Source organism: Myodes glareolus, chromosome 13 (assembly GCF_982192425.1).
Source record: "Myodes glareolus chromosome 13, mMyoGla1.1, whole genome shotgun sequence".
NCBI lineage: Eukaryota > Metazoa > Chordata > Mammalia > Rodentia > Cricetidae > Myodes > Myodes glareolus.
In genome coordinates this window covers 51,851,494-51,872,438 of record NC_142038.1, presented here as the reverse complement: position 1 = coordinate 51,872,438, position 20,945 = coordinate 51,851,494, and the positions used below count along the sequence as shown (strand labels likewise).

General features: G+C 44.7%; 1 protein-coding gene across 3 annotated transcripts in view; it reads right to left on the bottom strand.

Moving 5' to 3' along the window:
* Positions 1-20,945, bottom strand: part of Sil1 (SIL1 nucleotide exchange factor) — a 244,442-nt gene that overhangs the window by 217,197 nt on the left and 6,300 nt on the right. Inside the window, exon 1 of one of the 3 annotated variants that reach the window (XM_085699710.2) lies at positions 14,971-15,073. The exons of the other annotated variants lie outside the window; for them this stretch is intronic. The gene's annotated coding sequence lies outside the window, so the exon portion shown is untranslated. Of the gene's footprint in view, positions 1-14,970; positions 15,074-20,945 lie in introns of those variants that run through there. 3 annotated transcript variants of the gene reach the window in all.

Genomic DNA, 20,945 nt, shown 5'->3' with positions numbered 1-20,945 from the left:
AAGGAATTGGGCCCAGCATTTAGCCTAGAACCACCAGGCGAAGGTAAAGAATTAAGAGGAGACTTAGTAAAGATTTCTAAGTATAGTGAAAACCCACTCTCTGGCTCCAGAAGCTCCAGAAGCTCCAGAATACCTCTTACAGGCTTCTTCCTGATACTCTTCCATTAAAAGGGAGAGAGGACACATGGTTAAAATGGACTTCTAGAGAAATTTAGATATAAATTGAAGATAATCCCAAAAAGAGAACGGTTAGTAACAGCCACAGTGAAGGCACTGACTGCAGAGCGGGGACAACAGGTCAAGAGCTCTAGGTCAGCCACAGGCCTTCAAACAGGAGTCCAGAAGGGAGCCAACCAAAAGACTGTTGTCCACCAGAGAGACATATATAAACCAGTATCTAAGGCAGGTTAGGAAACATACTTTGAAAACAGAAGAGTAGAAGGCAGTGTTGAGCAGGTGACAGGAACAGTAGAACTGACTGCTTACCCGTCCCGCCATGGCTATGGCTATAACCACAAACCTTTTTGAGAAATACAAACTAACCTCTGCTGGCTAATTCCACCTGATACTCTGTTGCTCATATCCATCCATGGGCATTTTATTCTCTAAGGACTACATCCTTTAGTGCTGAGAGCATTTAAGCCTCAAATACTTGCAAAAGTGGCTGGAGTTCCACTGGCCCATACTCTACAGGTTTTGTAACACTGCCCTTGCCAAGCACAGGAAGGAACTGCTTTGTGTTAGGGATGGGCACACCAGTACTAGGCAGTTCCCCACAGTCTATAGCCCCTCTACCGTCTCCACAGCTCCAAGGCTACTGTTAAAAAGACAGTTAAATATGCCAGGCTTTCACTCACAAGCCAGCAGCTGGCATGAGAATCCATGGCACTGAAAGAAGTACCACCTTTCTGACTGCCCCTGCCTCACCCTGGTGCCCACTCCCACCTGTGAATGTGCTTCTATCTGGCCACTGTCAATTTGTCAATTCTTAGCTAACAACCTTGTCTAAGAACTTCAGAAATATTGCAGAAAGTGTCAGTGGAAAATCAAGAGTGAGATAAATTTTCCACGACCTGGTGTGTTTTTGTGTTTTATTCCAAGCAAATACATTAAAGCTTGCTTCCTTATAACACAAAACCTAAAAATCAATACTCAAAGCACAGCAACTATATACTCTTCCTAACAAATGTCAGGAAAGAAAAGAACTACATAAAACAAAGCAAGGAGAAAACAGCATCACCTCAGAATGAGACCATTACAAGGGGTGGGGAAAGCACTTAATAAATAATGAACAAGAAAGAAAATTATTTTGATTACATTTGTTTAGGAAACAACACAGTATGAAGATGAACACTGGTAAGCCCAGGTTCTGAGTTATAAAAGAGCACATTCTCATTCACAAGCTCATTCGTTCAGCAAATGTTAACATCTCCTCTATGACCAGGACTCCTCCTAACACTAGGATACTGCAGGACAGACAGGCACACTCACTGTGCATACACCACGTGGAGGGAAGGAAGGCCGCGTCTACAAGAAGCAATCAAGCAAGAACATTGGGTGATGTTCTGGTTTTGGATATGATTAGCTTCAAGAAATTTTTCAGGGGGCTGGAGAGATGGCTCAGTGGTTAAGAGCATTGCCTGCTCTTCCAAAGGTCCAGAGTTCAATTCCCAGCAACCACATGGTGGCTCACAACCATCTGTAATGATCTCTGGTGCCCTCTTCTGGCCTGTAGGCATACAAGCAGACAGAATACTGTATACATAATAAATAAATAAATATTTTAAAAAAGAAATTTTTCATATTAAAACCTGGTAGCTGGGGCTAGAGAGATGGCTTAGCAGTCAAGAACATTGTCTATTCTTCCAGAGAACCGAGGTTCTACACCCAGCACCCACATGGTAGCTCCCAGTCATGTAGTTCTAGGAGATTTGATGACCTCTTCTGGCTTCCAAGAACATCCGTGTACATGTGTATGATGCACAGATGTACATTTAGGCAAAACACCCATACAAATAAAATAGTAAAAACTGGTAGCCAATAAATGAAGTACTGAGAATAAAAGGCCTGTAAGAGGTGTTTAGTTCATGGGGCACACCCTTAATGATGAACTAATATAGTTCCCACAGAAATGGATTAGTCCTCTATCTCTCCTGCACAAACAAGCCCCCTGCCTTCACACTTTCTACCATGAGTTGAAGCAACCTGAGGTCAAGAAAATGCTTCTCAGACTTCAAACCATTAGCTCAGATAAACGTCTCTTCTTTACAAATACCTAGTTGTGTGTGGCTTTTTTTTTCTTTTGGTCTGAATAAAAGCTAACTCTGCCATGCAGCATATTGTGCAGCATAGAAATGTCTCTGTGTATGGCAGCAGGAATCCATCACGCCCTCCTGTCTGTGCACACCTAGCAGACCTGATTCTTCCACGTGCCCAGGCAGGAACAGCAAAGACGTGCTCTCAGCTACCTTCCTTACACCGAGTGGGCATACAAGCACACAGACCGTAAGTGGGTGGCAGGTCACATGGGATAGTCCCAAACAGTTGGGCGCCAGACGTAGCTACAAATATCCTCCATTCAGCTGGTTTCCTGGAGTGGTTTCTCTCCACCCACCTGGTCCTGCTCACTAGCTCCTGCAGTCTCTTATGAAATAACCACTCTGAGGCTTAATATCAATTACATACTCTTTGGCCTATTAGCTCAGGCTTATTAATTAACTTTTACATCTTAAACTAACCCATTTCTATTATTTTACATTTTACCATGAGGCTCGTGATTTGTTACCTCTTGCTTCTTGGGCTGCTACATGTCTTCCTGGCTCTGCCTTCTTTCTCCCTGCATGCAGTTTAGTTTTCCCACCTAGTTCTATTCTGCCCTGCCGTAGGCCAAAGCAGCTCCTTTATTAACCAATGGTAATAAAACATATTCACAGCATACAGAGGGCAATCCCACATAACCCAGTTTTAGATACTTTGCTATAGGAACAGGAGATGGATTAAGAGATGGTTATGTTAACTTGTCATTACATACTAGATGAAAGGGAAAAGCCTTCTCAGGAACACAGCAGAACTGAGATATGGATGACAGAGTCAAATGAAAATACATAAGAGTGTTCCAGGCTAAAGATACGGTCAGATCAATGCCCAGTATCTTGGAAGCTGAGGCTGAAGTCAGCCTGGGCTATATTACAAGACCCTGTCTTAAAATAAAAGAAAATAAAGAATATCAACAAACTTCCTTATTCCAAAACTTACTACAAAGCTATGGTAATCAAAAGTGCGGTCACAGGGGCAGCCTAGATCCACTGATGGTTAAGCCTAAAGGCATCCACAGGCTCACCTGATGCCATGATGCTCAGGTGTGCAAAAGACACCCGAGGGGTAGCCAGGGTACTCCTGGTCTGGGCTGCCTAAAGCCATCCATGGCTGCCCTGTGCACCAGGCATGTGGGTGCCATTATGATGAGCAAGTAAATATAGGGTGGAGAAAAGGGGAAGAAAAAGAGGAAGATGGTTCATGTGCTGTGGTAAATGGCAGATCTGAGAAGGGAGGACTGTGAGGAACAGGCTGATGTTGGTGGTCTGCGTGCCACCCAGAACCAGGATGATGTCTGGGCCTGGGTTGCTGCCTAGGGTCATATGTGGGTCCATGGACTTACTGCAGCCAGGGTCTATGTTGACATTCATGACCCATGTTGCCACCAAGGCCATGGAGATGCCTAGGGTCTAGGCCACAACCTGTGGCTAGGTTGGTGTCCAAGGGCCTTGCCAATCTGAGTGGCCTGCATTGTCACCTCAGGCCATGGTGTCGTCTGGGCTAGGGCTGCGGCCAGGGGCTATGTCTGGGCCTATGGCCCTACCACAGCCAAGGTCTGTGTTGATGTCCATGGCTCCTGATACCGTGAAAAGCCACGCCAACGCCAGTGGTCTGGGTCGCCACCGAGGACCATGTTTGTGTCCTAGAACCACACTGTCACAGAAGCCATGCCAATCTGAGTAGCCTGCAGTGCCACCCGGTGCCATGGTGACATCCAGGCCCAGGCTGCTGCTGAGGACCACGTTTGGATCCATAGGCCTACCACAAACAGGATCTGTATTGATGTCAGAGGCCCATGGCAACACCAAAGGCCACACAGATGCCCAGGGTCAAGGCCACAACCTGTAGCCATGTTGGTGCCTGAAGGCCATGTGGCCTGTGCTACCACATGGGGCTAATGGTATACCCTAGGCCAGGGCTGCTGCCTAGGGCCATGTCTAGGTCCATGGCCCAGCAGCAGTCAGGGTCTGAGTTTAAGTCCATGGCTCCTGTTACCACCAAGAGCTGTGTACATGCCCAGGGTCTGGACAGCCACCTGAGACCACATTGGTGTCTGAGGGCCTTGCTACTGCTGGGGTCATACTGATCTGGGTGGCCCATGCTGCCACTGGGACCATGGTGACATCTGGGTCAATAGGCTGCCAAGGGCCATGTCTAGGTCCATGTTCCTGCTGTAGTTGGGGTCTGGGATGATGTCCATGGTCCGTGCTTGCTGTGAGTCACAAGCATTATATAGTAAAAGTACAGCTAAAAGATCACTAGACAAACTCATGGGAGTTTGTCATTCCATCCAATGAGGAACCCAATTTGCAAAGCTTCGGGAACACCTGTTTTTTTGGATAGTCACTGTCAATTCTGTAGAAATCTTGTGAAGCCACGGCTCTTCTCCCTTCCATCATGGAATTAATCCCAAAATATCCCAGCAGGGTATAAATCATTCTTTGAAATAACTTCTTCCTGTGCAGGCAACTAGATGACTTCTCCCACACTGTGGGGCCCTGGTGGGAAAGCATTCATTCACTCAACAAACCTTTGTTCTCATAGTCAAATCTACATAAAGCTAGTCCCCCACAAGTATCCTTATTGACAGGGCTTATCGACAAGAAAGGAGCCCTGAGCAGGAGGCATAGAGCAGGGGAGACAGTATGTCTGCTCTTACTGATAAACAGATCTGGGTGGCCCTGCATCCTCTAACAGTCAACTCAGGGGAGTATAGCCTACTGGCCTCTGCTCTACCCTGACAAGCTATTAATATTCTATATTTATCTTCACCTTTCATGTGACACAAGGTCTTAGTCTAGGAAATTAATTGTTTGCCCCTAAAACATATAGGGAAAAAAAGCTTTGGTTGCTAAGCCAGCCCCAGAGAAAGAAATTCCTTCTCACCTGGGTGTCAGTGGATATAGCATGATGCTTAACTGGGAGGGATGGGGGGAGCAAGCTCCATCCTAATCCTCCCCGGTATCTGCTGGGGAGCTTCACAGCCACGCCCCTTTTGAGACATAAGGTGCCTACCTTCCTTGTCAGTCTTTTATCTATCCTGTTAGTCCTAAGAAATGGTATCATTGTTATTTACCAGAAAATTGCTAAGTATGTCTGTGTGGGTATATAAACTGGAAACCTTGTAGGATGGAAAGAACAGCAAGAAACATCAAAAGAGAAACATGGAAGAGAAACATTGAAAGGGAAACATCAAGAGAGCATTAGAGAGAGCATAGAAAGAATAAATGGGACATGATAAAAAGACTTAAGTGAGTTAATGTATTTAGTTTACCCTCAGACTTTAATAGTCAGGTTTTCGCCTGCTATAGCGGATCCTTCTGAATCCTGAGAGGTTTAGTGGTACTTAACCCCAACATAAACTTTAATATGTGCTGCCACGGGGAGAAGGGGTGGTCACAGAAACCATGTGTGTTGAAATCAGAGGGCCCTGCTGAGCTCCCTGCCGTTGTTAAATACTGCAACAGGAGAGCTGGCTTCTGTACTTAGAAGTGGCCCCACCCCTCGCCGGGGGGTGGGGTGGGGATGGAAGAGCTAGCCCTAAATGGTATAGCTGGCTCTGCACCTCACCTGACGGGGGCAGTCCCAGGCCCAGACCAACCAGATCAGCTACCACTGAGACCCCCATCCTAGACCTTGAGTTAGTCCACTGCTAACATTCTATGCCCAGGCTCACCCCATCTCTGACCTCCGGAAAAATAACTGCAGGATCTCCATGACCACGGCAACATCAGTATATATGAGAGGAGTTTCAGTGAGGGTCCAGTGACGATGGTGTGCCAGAGACCTTGAAACAGATCAATGACTCATTGTAATGAATGACCATTTTGTGGGGTAGGGCCAATTGGGCAAAAGAGTATACTAGATGACCCAATGCCACTAGGATGAATGAAGAGGTGTTAGAAAGTCGAAGGTGCGAGGTGGGTTTTTTGTTTGTTTGTTTGGGTTTTTTTAATTGATTTTTAGGGAGGGGGTTTGGGGGGACAATGCAGGGGTGAAGGGAGAATATAGAGGGACTGGGAGGTAAGCAGGATTGGGTGCGTGATATGAGATTCCAAAATAATAAAGAATTATATTATCTTTTTTTAAAATGTGGTCACTGTTCCAGAACTAAGAGCACAATTTATTACAGAGTCCAAAACCAAACAGGACAAAGATTAAATGCTAAACTTGAGAGCAATTTTCATTGACTATCTTCTGCTTTTCAGCTACAATGGGCACCCAAGGTTCTGAGTGATCCTGCCACAGAGCTCTGCTAGGCTAACCCACATCACAGCTTTCAAAAAGAGGGTTCTGGTGCCTGCTTCTCTCCCAGGATGAAGCTGCACCCTGATGGTTGTACTGTTCTCAAGTCTAACTCGGGCAGTCAGCCCAAGTCCAAGGGCCATTCTCCTAATCAACACGTTTCCCTTATAAGTGAAAGAGTCCCAGAACCTTCATCTGGCGATGGATGGAGACAGAGACAGAGACCCACATCGGAACACTGGACTTAACTCCCTAGGTCCAAACGAGAAGCAGAAGGAAAGAGAACGTGAGCGAAGAAGGCAAGATCAGAGAGAACCTTCATCCCACGATGGATGGCGATACAGACGGAGACCCACATTGGAGCACCGGACTGAGCCCCCAAGGTCCAAATGAGGAGCAGAAGGAGGAAGAAAATGAAAAAGGAAATAAGGACCGCGAGGGATGCGATCACCCACTGATACAAGGGGACGGATCTAATGAGAGTTTACCAAGGCCAGTTGGACTGGGACTGAACGAGGACGCAATCCAACCAGATTCTCTGAATGTGGCCGGATTCTCTGAATGTGGCTGGCCCAGAGTCTTTCTGAAAAGCTATTGACAATGGCACTGGGACTTGTTTCCTCTGCATATACTGGATTTTGCGGATCCAATCCGTCTGGACAATCACCTTCCTGGACCTGGAGGGAGGCGGGAGGAACTTGAACTTCCCACTGGGCAGGAAACCCTGACTGCTCTTAGGGATGGAGAGGGAGGAGGAGAGAGAGTGGGGGGAGTGGGAGGGTGGTGGGAGGAGGGGCGGAAATGGAAACTTTTATAATTTAATAAAATTACTAAAAAAAAAAAAAGAAAGAAAGAAAGGGGTAGTGGGTAAACCAAAGAATCACTAGGGAAGGACCCTGAGAGCCAGGGGTCTGAAATTGCCCATCAAACACGTAACAGTTATCTGGCAGCCTGTGACACTAACCCAGTTTCCTTTATGCCACAAACCCATCCTGTACCTACTTCTATCTTCCTGGCCCTCCAGACATTAGCTGGTACCAGGAAAGAATGTGTGTACCCTTATACCAACTAGTAGCAAATGTCACACGAACTGTGACGCTGCATCTCAGGGAGTCACCAGTGTCAATGGCTAAAGGGGTTCAAGGTTAAAAAAGTGACTCCCAATCAGAAATGACAGCTAACAGAAGGCTAGTGACACAGCAAGTTACAAATGGCTCTGTGTCAGACACGCGACAGATCTAAAAACTCTAGGTCTTCATCTAGGCAGGCAGAATAATGCCAAAGTAAGCCACCACGTCTGCTGAGTGGCCAGGGGGTCCTCACAATACACTGACTATGACACTGAGAGAGGGCCTGAAGCAGGAGGGAAAGAATACTTTTTTCCATTCATTTTAATATAATTATTAATGTGTATTAACCGTAAACATTAGTGGGGTTTCCCTATTAGCACTTACATAAATGAGTATATTGGACTTTGATTATATCTTCCACCCACCAGGTCTTTCATCCCTCCCCCAAGTAACCCAAAAGTCCATTTATAGATTGAAGAAGAATCAGCAATCTATTACAATAATACTCCTGCTCGGATCCTCATTCTCCTCTTCATTAAAACCCACCCAATGTATTATAAATCCAATCATCTCACTCCACAACCACAAGCCCCTCCTAAGGCAGTGCCTTGCATGGCTGACTTGTCGAGGTATACACACATCCTCTCTTGGCAGCAGTCAAGATCTAGAGCATCAGAAATGAGCTGTAGTTAGTTGTTCTCCACACTATATAGTTAGGAAGATTGAGGGAGGTTTAAGAGGGGCTTGTGGTATAAAACAAACCAACAACAACAAAAACTGGATTAGAGTCAGTGGTGCCGGGCCAACCCCTGCAACACTACCTGGTTACCTACTCCTTTCCTGCGCTCCATCTACACTCTCAGCTCAACACCCCTAACTGTGGTGACAAATCTCTGCGGGGGGAGGGGGAGGAGCAAGACAACACTGGGCCTGAACTCCTGATCCTCCTGCCTCTGCCCGCAAAGTGCTGGGGCAAAGCATGTCCACCTCACCCAGCTGGGATGGTAAACTTGGTTGTCGACTTACTAGACTGATACACAGGAAAATAGAGTGTACTGCTGTTTACACTTGTGAGGGCTCTGATCTAATTAGTGGATCAAAATCTAAACAGGATGAACATGGTTGTACATGCCTATAATCTCAGGAGGCTTAAAGCAAAAGGACTGCTACAAGCTTGAGGCTAGTAAACTACAAAGCAAAACCTTGACTCAAAAGAACAAAAGCTAAGCCAGATAGTGATGGCACACACCTTTAATCCCAGCATTCGGGAGGCAGAGGCAAGCGAGTCTCTGTGAATTCAAGTCCAGCCTGATCTACAAGAGCTAGCTCTAGGACAGGCTCCAAAGCTACAGAGAAATGTTGTCCCAAAAAACCAAAATCAAAGAAAAAAAAAAAAACCCTAATCGGGTGTGGTGATCCATGCACTTAATCCCAACAGAGAACAGGCAGATAGATCTCTGTGACTTTGGGGTCAGCCTGGTCTACAGTGACTTCCAGGACAGTCAGAGCTACATAGTGACACCTAGTCTCAAAAGAACAAAAACTAGGGAGCCGACAAGACTTGCTGCCAAGCCTGACCACCTGAGTTCCACACCCAGAACCCTCTAGAAAGAGAATCAGCTTTGAGTGCACACACACATGCACATACAGACACAAGTAAAAATAGAACCTTCGAGATGGCTCAGTGAAAAAGTGCTTGTTATACAGACAAGCCTGGTGAGCTGAGTCTGAGCCCCAGAACCCCCCCACACAAGCCAGGAGTGGTGGCACATGCTTATAATTCAAGCACTGGGGAAGCAGTGACAGGAAGATTCTTGGGGTTCACTGGCCAACCAATCTAGCCAATCAGTGAATAACAAGCCAATGAAAGACTCTGTCTCAAGAAAACAAGGTGAATTGTACTTGAAGAACACACAAGATTGACCCCTCTGGCCGCCACATGCACATGCATCTCACACACACACACACACACACACACGCACACACGCTGAACAGAGGATTGGCAGGTGGGGCCTAAGTGGAGGAAGGAGGTCACTGGGAAGGGTCTTTAGGGAGCACATCTTGTACTGACCACTTTTGTCTTTGCTCTGCTTCCTGTCCACCATGAGATGAGAAGCTTCCAACACATGCCTTACCACCATGATAACCTGCTTGCCATAGACCATAATCAACAAAGCCAAAGACTATGGACTGCAGCAACTAAACTTGACCAAAATTAATCATTCTTTAAGTTGTCCTTCTTGGGTACTTGTCATAGAAACAGAAAAAATGACTGGGGCCTAAGCAAAAGCTGGGCACTCACCTGAAATGCATAACCCCATGTTACACTAAGTAGAAAGTAATTGTTCGTCAAAATTTCACTCAACCATCATCTCAGGATAGCCTTCCTTGGTGCAGTCTTCTCCCAGACTATCCTTAACAAATATCCTGATGCTATGCTATTCCTTTCTCTCAATACACTGTTAATTTAATGGTTTTACATTTGTTATTTGATTCATGTGGACATCCATAAATACACTCTAATCGGAACTGTATCTGAATAGTTCATGAATGAATCTTGGGGCCTCCAAGTATTAGGAATGTAGCAGATGTTCTATATGTTTGTTATTAAAAAGGCAAAACTTCAGGGACAGGAAATGAAACTGTCCAAATCAAAATATTCTACTTATAGACGCTGTTCTCCCTAAATGACCTTAAGCCCAATCATTACTCCCTTCCCCCTTCTTTTCCAAATTTCTTATAGAAGTTACTTTCTATGTCCTGCCATTCTTCCAAGGGTGGTAGCCATAGAGACAAGCTGGCCTACTGCCAAAAATAGTCTAAAAAGATATCACCTTGTCTGTGTGCTCTATCTGGTCTTAGAAAATAAAAGTCTACAGCAGAGGCCAAAGCAGAAACACAAAATCCTTTACCCAGTAAAGACACAGAACCAAACAACCAGCACCCTTGCAAGAAAAGAATGCTCCCCAGGACAGGCAGTGCCCCCAAGTGACCTACCCAAAGGAAAAGGGAAGAAAAAAGGCTTCAGAAGCAGGGACACTGCTCCCTAGAGGGACTTTAAACTCTCTTTTCCTTCTTGCAGAAAGCATAAATGTACCCAAACATTAAATATCAAAGTCTCTCCTGATGAGGCAGCTTCAGAGGACTACAGATCATGGCTCACAAAGCAGCATCAGCAGCTGAGGAAGTTCATATAAAGCTCTAGTTGAAGCCAAAATTCTCTACAGAAGCAGGAGGACCTTCTCCCTACCTTTTTCTTCTTTAGAAGACAGGGGTAGATATGGAGAGACAGAAATATTGACTGAGCACCACAAAGCGTCAGGTATAGGGAAAGATTCTTTAGATACAAGGATATTAGTGGGAATCAGGAGCATATACACGGATTTTTGATATATTGCAAGTTAAGCAACAAGTCCAATAGCAAGGTCAGAAGACAAACTAGATCATTCTGAATCCAAATACTCTTAGCTCAGTGCTGTCTCCATATCTGCTCCTCCTCCCGTCACCACCATCTTCCTGGCCAGAACTGGGAAGGCAGCTCTTGACAACTCCTTGTGAAGCCTGTCTTCTACACCAAGAACACCATATTGGTTTAGACAAAATTCGATGCACTTGCATTTCCTATGGTGGTTCACCATCAGGAGCAGAGTTATCTGCTGCTATGGGGATATTGTAATAATTCCTTCCCTGGGCAGATGTCAACATCATCCACACTCGCATTACAAGATCCCAACAACAAAACAAAGTATGACTCCGCCAAGGCTCACCCTAGGGATTTTACTGGATTTTCTTACCCAGCATGGCAAGGGGTTGTTTCCAGGAGCACAGATTAACAGGAAGCAACCACACTAGAAAGTCTTCACCCAGAATGTGAGTGTGATGACTCGCCCATATTCATGTAGATAGAGCCCCCTTCTGCTAATCTTTCCCGACCCCCTGTCAAGATCCCGCATGCAATTACATCAGAATTGCATACAAACACTTGGGAAGAGGAGCTGAAACTTCAAGCGAGGGTCCAAAGACTCTCCCCAGCCCCAATCCCTTGATATGAGGTCAACCACCAACCAGCCGGTCTTGGGGATGGTCTTTTACAATAAGGCACAGCTGATCTAATAAAGAAGGCAGCCACTCTACCAACAGGAGATGAAGCTGGATTTCTTCTTTCTAATGAGGGCCTGGGGAGAAATCACCATGGTTAGAGAATACACTGCTCTTACAGAGGACCCAAATTCAATGTCCACATCCACACAGGACATCTCACAACCACCTAAACTCCAGCTCCTGAGGAATCTAATGCTCTGGCCTCCACAGGCACCAGCACTCATGTGTGCATACCAATACACAGACCCACACATCTACACATTTAAAAATAAACCTCTTTTTAAAACCAGATGTAGTAGTGCACAACTTGAATCCCAGCACTCAAGAGTTAAAGAATTTCTGTGCGTTCAGGAGCAGCCTGGTCTACAGAACAAGTTTCAGGCCAGCCAGAGCTACACGATGACATTATGTCCCTAAAATAAAACAAAACCACAATAACCAAATAATCCCTCGCAAGAAGTCTTTCCTAGAAACCATTGCTGCTGAGCATTGAGATGATAATCCTGTGGTCCAGAACACCTCAAACCAGTGTCTGCTGGGCCGCCATCACTCCTAGGAAAGTACTTGCAGGGTAGACAACCCTAGCTGAAGCCCGCGTAGCTCTTTTACCTATTGTGATGGTTTCAAACAAAATGGCTCCCAAAGCTCCAGAATAGCACAATTAGGAGGTGTGGCCTTGAGGAGTAAGTGTGGTCTTGTTGAAGGAAGTGTGTCACTTTGGAGGAGGGCTTTGAGGTCTCATATATGCTCAAGATACCACCCAGTGTCTGAGATCACTTCCTGTTGCCTACAAAATGTAAGACTCTCAGCTACTTCTCCAGCACCGTGTCTGGCTGCACGCCACCATGTGGCACCATGATGATGATGGACTGAACCTCTGAAAATGAAAGTCACCCCAATTAAACGTTTTCCTTTATAAGGGTTCTGTGACTAAGACGCCTGTGTAGAAAAGCTAGCAAATCCATAACTGAATTGTCATCCACAAGCATCTCCTACAAAAATAACATCCTCTCATTGTGCTGTAGTTCAAGCAGAGAGGGTACCAATTCCATAGCTGAATCATTGTCTATACAGCATCTCCTACAAGGAGTAGCACCCATTCATTGTGCTGTAGTTCAGTTAGCCCCTCCCCTGTACTTATTTCAGAATCTACCTCCTATCAAAATCTATGTCAGCTGATTATTAAAATAATAACTATTATTCTATTATAATAAAATTATTGTGCTTTTCTCCTGCACTTGACATCTGTTGGCTGATAGGTTTAACTGGTACAGAAGCAATAATTATGCCATGGCTTCTTCTTTCCAACCAAGCCTCTAGTGTGACTCTTTACACTAAATCCAACTACAGTAAATGATCAGCCCAAGGATGTTAGCTGGGATCACTCACAATGCTTTTGGTGGTCACAGCACCAGAAGCAAGAGGCTCAGCTAGGTCCCTAATTGTCAGCATATCTGCCCACTCTCCCAGGAAGATGAAGGAATTTGAGGAAAACATCAACCAGGAAACAATTTATGGTTGGAAACACCAATAAAGCTGGAGGCGTCATATACTATATGTGGAGGGACAAGCAGTCCCAAATCACAATGTCACACAAACAGTAAGAAAGAAAGAGAAGGACAAAGCATTTCTCCACTGGGAGTTCTGAAATAAATGGTTCCCAGAGAGCTATTCTGCTTGCTTCCCCATACACATTCCTTGGCAACTTCCTGTGAAACTGGCAATAGGGGAAGAAGGAAAACAGAGCTCTATCTTCAAGCTTCTATTTTGAAACAGAGAATCAGCATCCTGGTCACAGGGCCTTCTTTACAGAGGGCCAGCTAGGGGCTGGATGGAGTCTGGAGCCCAAAGCAAAGCAGCAAACCAGGACGCCTGTCAGCTCACGCCCCTGAATTTACCTGGGACACTATGATAAACAAGGTTGGAAAAGATATGACTCCATGACTGCAGAATATGAATATGACTGAACAACACACCAGTCCTATTAAAGAAAAGGCAACCTACGGCAACGCTGGCTAAAAACCTAAGAAAACAACCCCACTAGGAGACCAGGCTTGGCCCACTTTGTTCCCTACCCTGTAATACACAGGGCTTTTTTTTTTTAAGGAGGAGAGGGGGCGGAAGGTTATTTGAATTTAAATTACCAGTGAACACTATAATTTGTGTACAAGGAGAAAAGGGACATTCAGGAGTGCCAACAGTGTCCCACAGGCTCGTGGGACATGTGTGGCTGAAGCAGTAGTGGCCCTGGGGGCTTTTTCCTTTTGCTTCAACACACTGCTTTCATCTCTTGGGAGCAGGCAAGCCAGCAGGCAAAGCCCATGTAACACAAAGAGGCACTGTCCCCTCAGACTAAGGAGAAGATTGCCCTCTCAGGAGGAAATTCATAGACAACCACACAGAATAAGCAAGATTAATCAAAAGTAAGCCATCTAAGGAAGGAGTAAGAAATATTACTGAGGACAAAGACCACATCTGTCTTATTTACCACCACCTAGTAGCCAAACAAACTTGACACACAGCAGGTGCTCAGAAAATAACAGTAAGCTAAATGACAACTATAAAGGATATTGGGCTGGAACTGACTCAGATGAACCAGAATCTGTTACTAGAATCTGTAACAAATGGACCATGTTTTGCAAAGAACAAGTGAAGAACTGGAGAAGAAAAGTGGGCGTCTACAATAGCTGGGGTCCTAACAGACTGGTGAGATGAGATACACCCTTGAAGGACAAGGGAGGAGTGAAGAGAAAAACGGGAAGAGGGGAGCCAATGGTACAATACATTGACCATGTGCCTACTTACTACCTATATACCTGAAAACTCCAGCGGGGTGCAAATGAGGAAGTAAGAGCAAAGCGGTTAAATAACCTTTGAAGTCTCCCAGCTAGCAAAATGGTTTGAACCTGGGCACATCCAATCCAATGACCCAAAAGCTTGCCACCATTCTTTGTCTTGATTTCATCCAAAGGCAAGCTGACTTTGATTTTTTTTCTCCTAATGTGAATCTTTATTGGCATCAGCTACTTGAGGGGGATGAAGTGGGAGGAGTGAGTGGCACCAATACCAGGCCATCCACGCTTCATGGGCTTATAGGTGGTGGAGAACTCACCCAGGTAGTGGCCAGTCATCTCTGGTTTGATTCCCACCTGGTTAAGGTCTTGCCATTTTACATGCTCACCACACTGCCTACCATCCTACGCAGAACGATCATGTCCTTCAGGTGGGTCTTCCCCACCTTGGGTTTCTCCACAGATGGCGCCTCCTTCTTTGCCTTTTCAGGCGCTTCAGTGCTGGCTCCACCACAGGTGCCGCCTCTAGAAGGTGCTGGACAGCTGCATGAACGGCTCACAGGGCATGTCCAGCCCTTGATCCAGGTCCACGCTGGGGTAGGTGAACTTAAGGTCGGCTTCAGCCATCTTGGCAGCTCCTCGGAAAAGGAAGCGCTGGCTGAGTCTGCGCAATTCTGGCTTTGATTACTTAAAGAATGTTCTTACCTGTTCACACAAATCAACGTTAGTAACCATGTTCCTGAAGTTTGTTAACTGGAACTATTGCTTCATGTGTTTTTATTCCAAATGTTTACAGAAGCCCTCTGGGACTAAATTCTGGGTGACCAGCTAAGTCTGCAGGGGTCACAGCTAAGCTATCAGCGGGTTCATCTCTACACAACAGCATGGCCCCACCTCACAACTGAGGAGAAGCTGAGGACTGGGGAGATAAGTTTAGTTGTAAAGTGCCTCCTGCACATGAAGACCTCAATTTAATCCCAAGTACCCACACAAAAAGCCAGGCCTAGTGGCCTGTGCACTTATTTCCAGAAGGGGGGGTTAGAAAAAGACAGATCCCCAAGGATAGCGCCAGCCAATCTAAGCTAAATGGCAAGCCCCGATCCCAGTGTAATACCCTGACTCAAAAAAAAAAAAAAAGTTGTCTGTGGGGTAGGTGCAGGGGAATGGGAGGTTTGGCACGCCTTTAATCTCAGGGGTTCAAGGCCAGCCTGGTCCACAGAGCAGGGTCCAAGACATCTAGGGCTACACAGAAAAGAAAAAAAAAAAAAAAAAAAAAAAAAGTGAATAGCTTCTGATAACAGCTGAGGTTAACCCCTGAAGAACGCACACACACAAACTGAGAATGACCTCTACAAGCCCCAACAAGAACCTCCCCAGCCCCCAGCTATGTCAGTAATGCACAGCATCATCTTTGAAAGCTTTAAATCCTGATTCAAGTAGAACAAGCAGAGGTTACATAGCAAGGATTCCTACTTGAGCCCCAGAAACAAATGAGCCTTCCCACCATGGTGCTCATGTATCCCCAGAGTTTCCAGAGACCTTCACACCCTTGACCTCAGGAGTGGCAGAGTTATGAAGAGCAGGGTGATTTATAACATATATTTCTCAAGAGACCGTCAGTAAAGATAACCCGGTGTTTCTAATGGATGTAAATACCCTGCACAAATTCAAGGGCAGCAAAGGGTGACTAAAACTCTGAGGGTGGTTATTTTGCCTTCTGTAAAAGGACTTTCATCATTTAAATTTGGGTTTGCGTTTGAAGTTTAGGAAGCTGATGGTTCACCCAGGTGTACAATAGCTGCTGGAGGGACCTATGGGAAGAGGCCACCCAGCAAAGGAAAGCTGTGTAGAGAGAGGAGGGTCCCCAAGGAATGTCCTACATGCCAAGCCATATGTTGTCAGGATATTAATCCAAACCCATCTTGCACACTTTACAATGTTTCCTCTCTCTGGGTTGTGGAGGATTAAATCAGCATATCCAAGGACTACATGAGTCCTTCCAATTCTATCCCTACTTACTTCTTTGCTAAAAAGATTTGTAACCTGGAAACAAAGCCTTCTCCCTAATAGCAGCAATAAGTCACAGCAAAGAATAGGAAAGCAGGCTGTCAATCCAAACTCCCCTAAAAGACACTGCTGCAGCAGAGCCTTAGTCTCACCACACCTGACAATGAAGGACTGGACTCCTTAACCCCTTCCTCCCCAGTGCCCAATGAACTTAGAGTCCTGAATTAGGAAGGCTTGAAATAAAAGCAGAAATATAATGTAATGGTTCTATTTCTACCACAGCTGAAACAGTTCTGGGAACACAGAAAAATAAGATGAGCGACCCCAGAGTGAAAAGAGAAGTATGCAGATACGAGGTACGGGTGCCTGATGAGCCCCAGCACCAGCTGTGGTCCTCAAAGACTCTACAAACCCTGTTTTTCAAATGTAAATAAAGACACTCTAAGGATCAGATAAAATAACATATTTGCAAGTCTTTTTTAAAAATAACATGTTTGAAAGGCCTTCATAAGCAGTAAAATTTGAAAATAATAAAATATTAACCATATTTTAGGCCTGACTAAAATGGAGGTACCAACTCCAGTGGGTACTACATTGCTTTGACCTTAAGCCAGCCACATTTAGGCTATCATTTCACACATTGTACTTCCTTCATGTATTTGCTCATGCAGAGCTCTTCGCAGAGTGTTCCCAGGACCTTACACTACACCAGCCTGAACACTACAGTCCAAAAACTGTCAAATGCACCTTAGCAAAGGCTGGCAAAAAAGCAAAACTTACATACATCTCAGAGACACCATCTTTCAAACCTTGCTTTGGGGGCTGGAGAGATGGCTCAGTGGTTAGAGCACATATTGCGTTTGCAAAGGACCTGAGTTAGGTTCCCAGCACCCACATCAGACAACTTAAAACTTCCTGTAATTCCAGCTCCAACAAATCAGATGCCTCTGGCCTCTGAGGGCACCTGCACTCATGTACACATATCATACACAGGGGACAAACATATACACATGGTTTAATATTTAATATTTAAAGTTGCTTTTCATAACCCAGTAAAATCAGAATACAGGGTGAGTGGAGCACAGAACCCAAGTGATGTTCTACAAGACCAGCCCAAGAGACTAAGTCACTATCTATAAAAAATTAGAACACTCAACCAAAGCCAGGCTTTCACCAAAACTCCCTCCAAAGCATCCAGGTCATATCCTCTACTCTTTTTATTCTGCTATGGAAAATCTAAATATATAAATTCTAGTCTCTACCCAAAGATCAGGAACAGGTAGCCTATAGGTGAAAAACAGACCAAAGAAGGGCTTTGGTAAGCCCTAGAGACTGTACCAAAAAAAAAAAAATGTCTATTTCTAGCTTTTCTTGTAATAAGAGATGATGAGGTCATGAGAACCACAGTCACCCAAGACGATGACAAGTTACCAAGCAGCTTCCATCATGTACCACTTAAACACTCCAATGAGCCGGCCCCGTGGTGGTGGTGCGTGCCTTTAATCCCAGCACTCAGGAGGCAGAGGCAGGCGAATCTCTGTGAGTTCAAGGCCAGCCTGGTCTACAAGAACTAGTTCCGAGACAGGCTCCAAAACTACCGTGAAATACTGTCTCAAAAAAAAAAAAAAACCCACTCCAATCTGACATAAACCCACCATCCTTTGCTGCTTCCTACTGACTTGACCATGAAAATATCTAAGTTGATGACTCCTATCCAGTGAAAGACAAAAGAAACTGTGCAACTGAACAGATACGTAAAGTGACCAAACAGCAGTAATTCTGAATTAACAAACTTTTATCAAACACCATCTCTGTGCAAGGAATTGTGCTGAGGGATGAATAGCAAAAAGAAAAGAGAACACAATCTCTAAAGGAATTTCTAATCCAGCTAAAACCAAAAGCCCCCGGGTGGTGGCAGCATAAACCTTTAATCCCAACACTTGAACACTTATGAGGCAGAGGCAGGTGGATCTCTGTGAGTTCAAGGCCAGCCTGGTCTACAAGAGCTAGTTCCAGGACAGGGTCCAAAGCTACAGAGAAACCCTGTCTCAAAAAACCAAGCCAAAACAAAACAAAACAAAAAAGCATAAGATATGAGCTGGGTGGACATCCTGGCATGAGCCTTTGATCCCAGCACTTGGGAGGCAATGACAGTGTATCTCTGAGTTCAAAGTCAGCCTAGTCTACAGAGTGAGTTTCAGGGTGGCAGGGTTGTTACACAAGGAAATCCTGTCTCAAAAAGAAAAATAAAAAAAGCACAAGACATATTCTAAGAAATCAGTCATCAGCCAGCTTTGGATTTGAAGGGCTTAAGAATAGAATAAAGCATGATGAACTCACTGTAGCTGGGCATTAAGGAAATGGAATTTCAACAGTGATCAGTTCTCAGGTTTTCATGTATTAATTCAACAGCATTCATGGTGTTTATAATGTACTCAGCATTATGCTAGGACACACAAAATAAAAGTAAAGCCCACGTCCTTGAGTAGCTCGTACAATAAGGAACAAGTAACTAACCAGAATAAGGAGTGCTGGATCCAATTACCAAGGTGTTGCTATGGGATACAGATGAGGAGTTAATAGGGCTCACCAAAGGCAGCTCTGCAGCATAAAGCGCGGCATCCACAATACTCTAGCGAAAAAAAAAAAAAAAACTGGGCAGGGATGCAAGCATACAGCATGCTCAATGCACCACACAGACCAGTTTATCAGGAGTAGAGGGGACCGGTGACAGCTCAGGGGTATAATTCAAGTGGTGAGACAGGGGAATCAGCCATAGGCGTGGAACACCAGACAACTTTACAGCAGTGGGTGTCATGGAAGGCATCCAGGTCTATGTGTGTACTGCTCAGCACTGTGTATAGGAAGACTTGCAGCAGCAAATCAGAAGCAAGAAATACATGGCTTCTTTAATGACTGAGAAACACAGTATTAGGAAACAGAGAGCAATAAGATGGTAAGAAAGAAAACACAGAGGTTTGCCAAGAAATTTGAAACAATGGTATTTTCTTGAAAATTCTCTAATTCCATTTTTAAAATCAAATCAGATTTGCTTCCCACAGAATAATGAGGTTTCACCCTATTTCATTCAGAAGAGCAAGGCATAGGCTATCATCACAATGCTCAATTTAAAAATATATATGATTTGAGATGAGTATAGTAAAAATGGCTTCGGGGGCATTTTATCTACTCCCATTCTATCAGTTATAAAGACTTTTGTTTGAATGAGGATCCTAAGAGAGACATACATAGATCTAATCTATATGGGAAGTAGAAAAAGATAAGATCTCCTGAGTAAATTGAGAGCATGGGGACCATGGGAGAGGGTTGAAGGGAGGGGAGAGGCAGAGAGGGGAGCAGAGAAAAATTTAGATCTCAATAAAATTTTAAAAAAACTTTTGATTGCTTTGGTTTTATAAGCAACATACTCTAAACAACTGAGCCAACCAACCAGATCTGTTCTGGTTTTATAAAACAGTGCCTCATGTAGCCCAAGATAGCCCCAAATTGACTATGCAGAAGACATCCCTACATTCTTGATTCTCCCATTTCACCTACCCAGTGCCAGGATTATAAGCATGTGACAGCACACCCAATTCAGCTATAAATATTTCTTTGGGGGGAGAGAATATTGAGGTAGCATCTCTCTGTGGAGTCCTTGCTATTCTGGAACTAACTTATGTAGACCAGATTGGCCTCAAACTCAGAGATCTATTTGCCTCTGCCCGTTGAGTACTGGAATTAAAGGTACATGCCACCAGACCCAGATGAGCTACAGATCTTAAAGAGAAACAGTCAACTTCAATACAAAACTACTATGCCTTCCTAGCCTTGTACCAAGGACCAAAAATGAGCGCAGAAACCAAAGGGAAGCTGTGACTGGCTGCAGAAGAGAAAGCAAGGTGAATACACTGTCGAAGGTCCTCCATACAGGCTCTGGATCACCCAGCCTGGGCCCATCCTATTGACTACTGAGAGCAGAGCAGTTCACTGTACTGGAGGAAGCACTTTTCATTTCTATTCTCTCAATACAGCCACAAAAGGAGGTACTGTTATTCCCTTCCTATAGACTCAAAACTAAGGATTACAGAAAATAACTTAAACCTGGTAGCTAGCAAATAGTTAGCATAACACCACAGGCCCAAGTAAGCCTGTGTTTTTACATTGTTCCAATATACATTCATTCATTCATTCTTCTTTCTTTCTTTCCTTCCTTTCTTTCTGTTTTAGAGATGTATTCAAGATTTGCTTAGGTTACCAGGCCAGTCTAGCCAGAGTTTTATTTTTAATACAGAGAAAGACTTCACATCTTATTTCCTCTGAGGTAAGAACAAGAAGGAAAACACTTCTACGTGAGTAGAAAACAAGTTAGCATAATTAGGAACCCCTCAACAGCGAGATAATAGATGAGGCG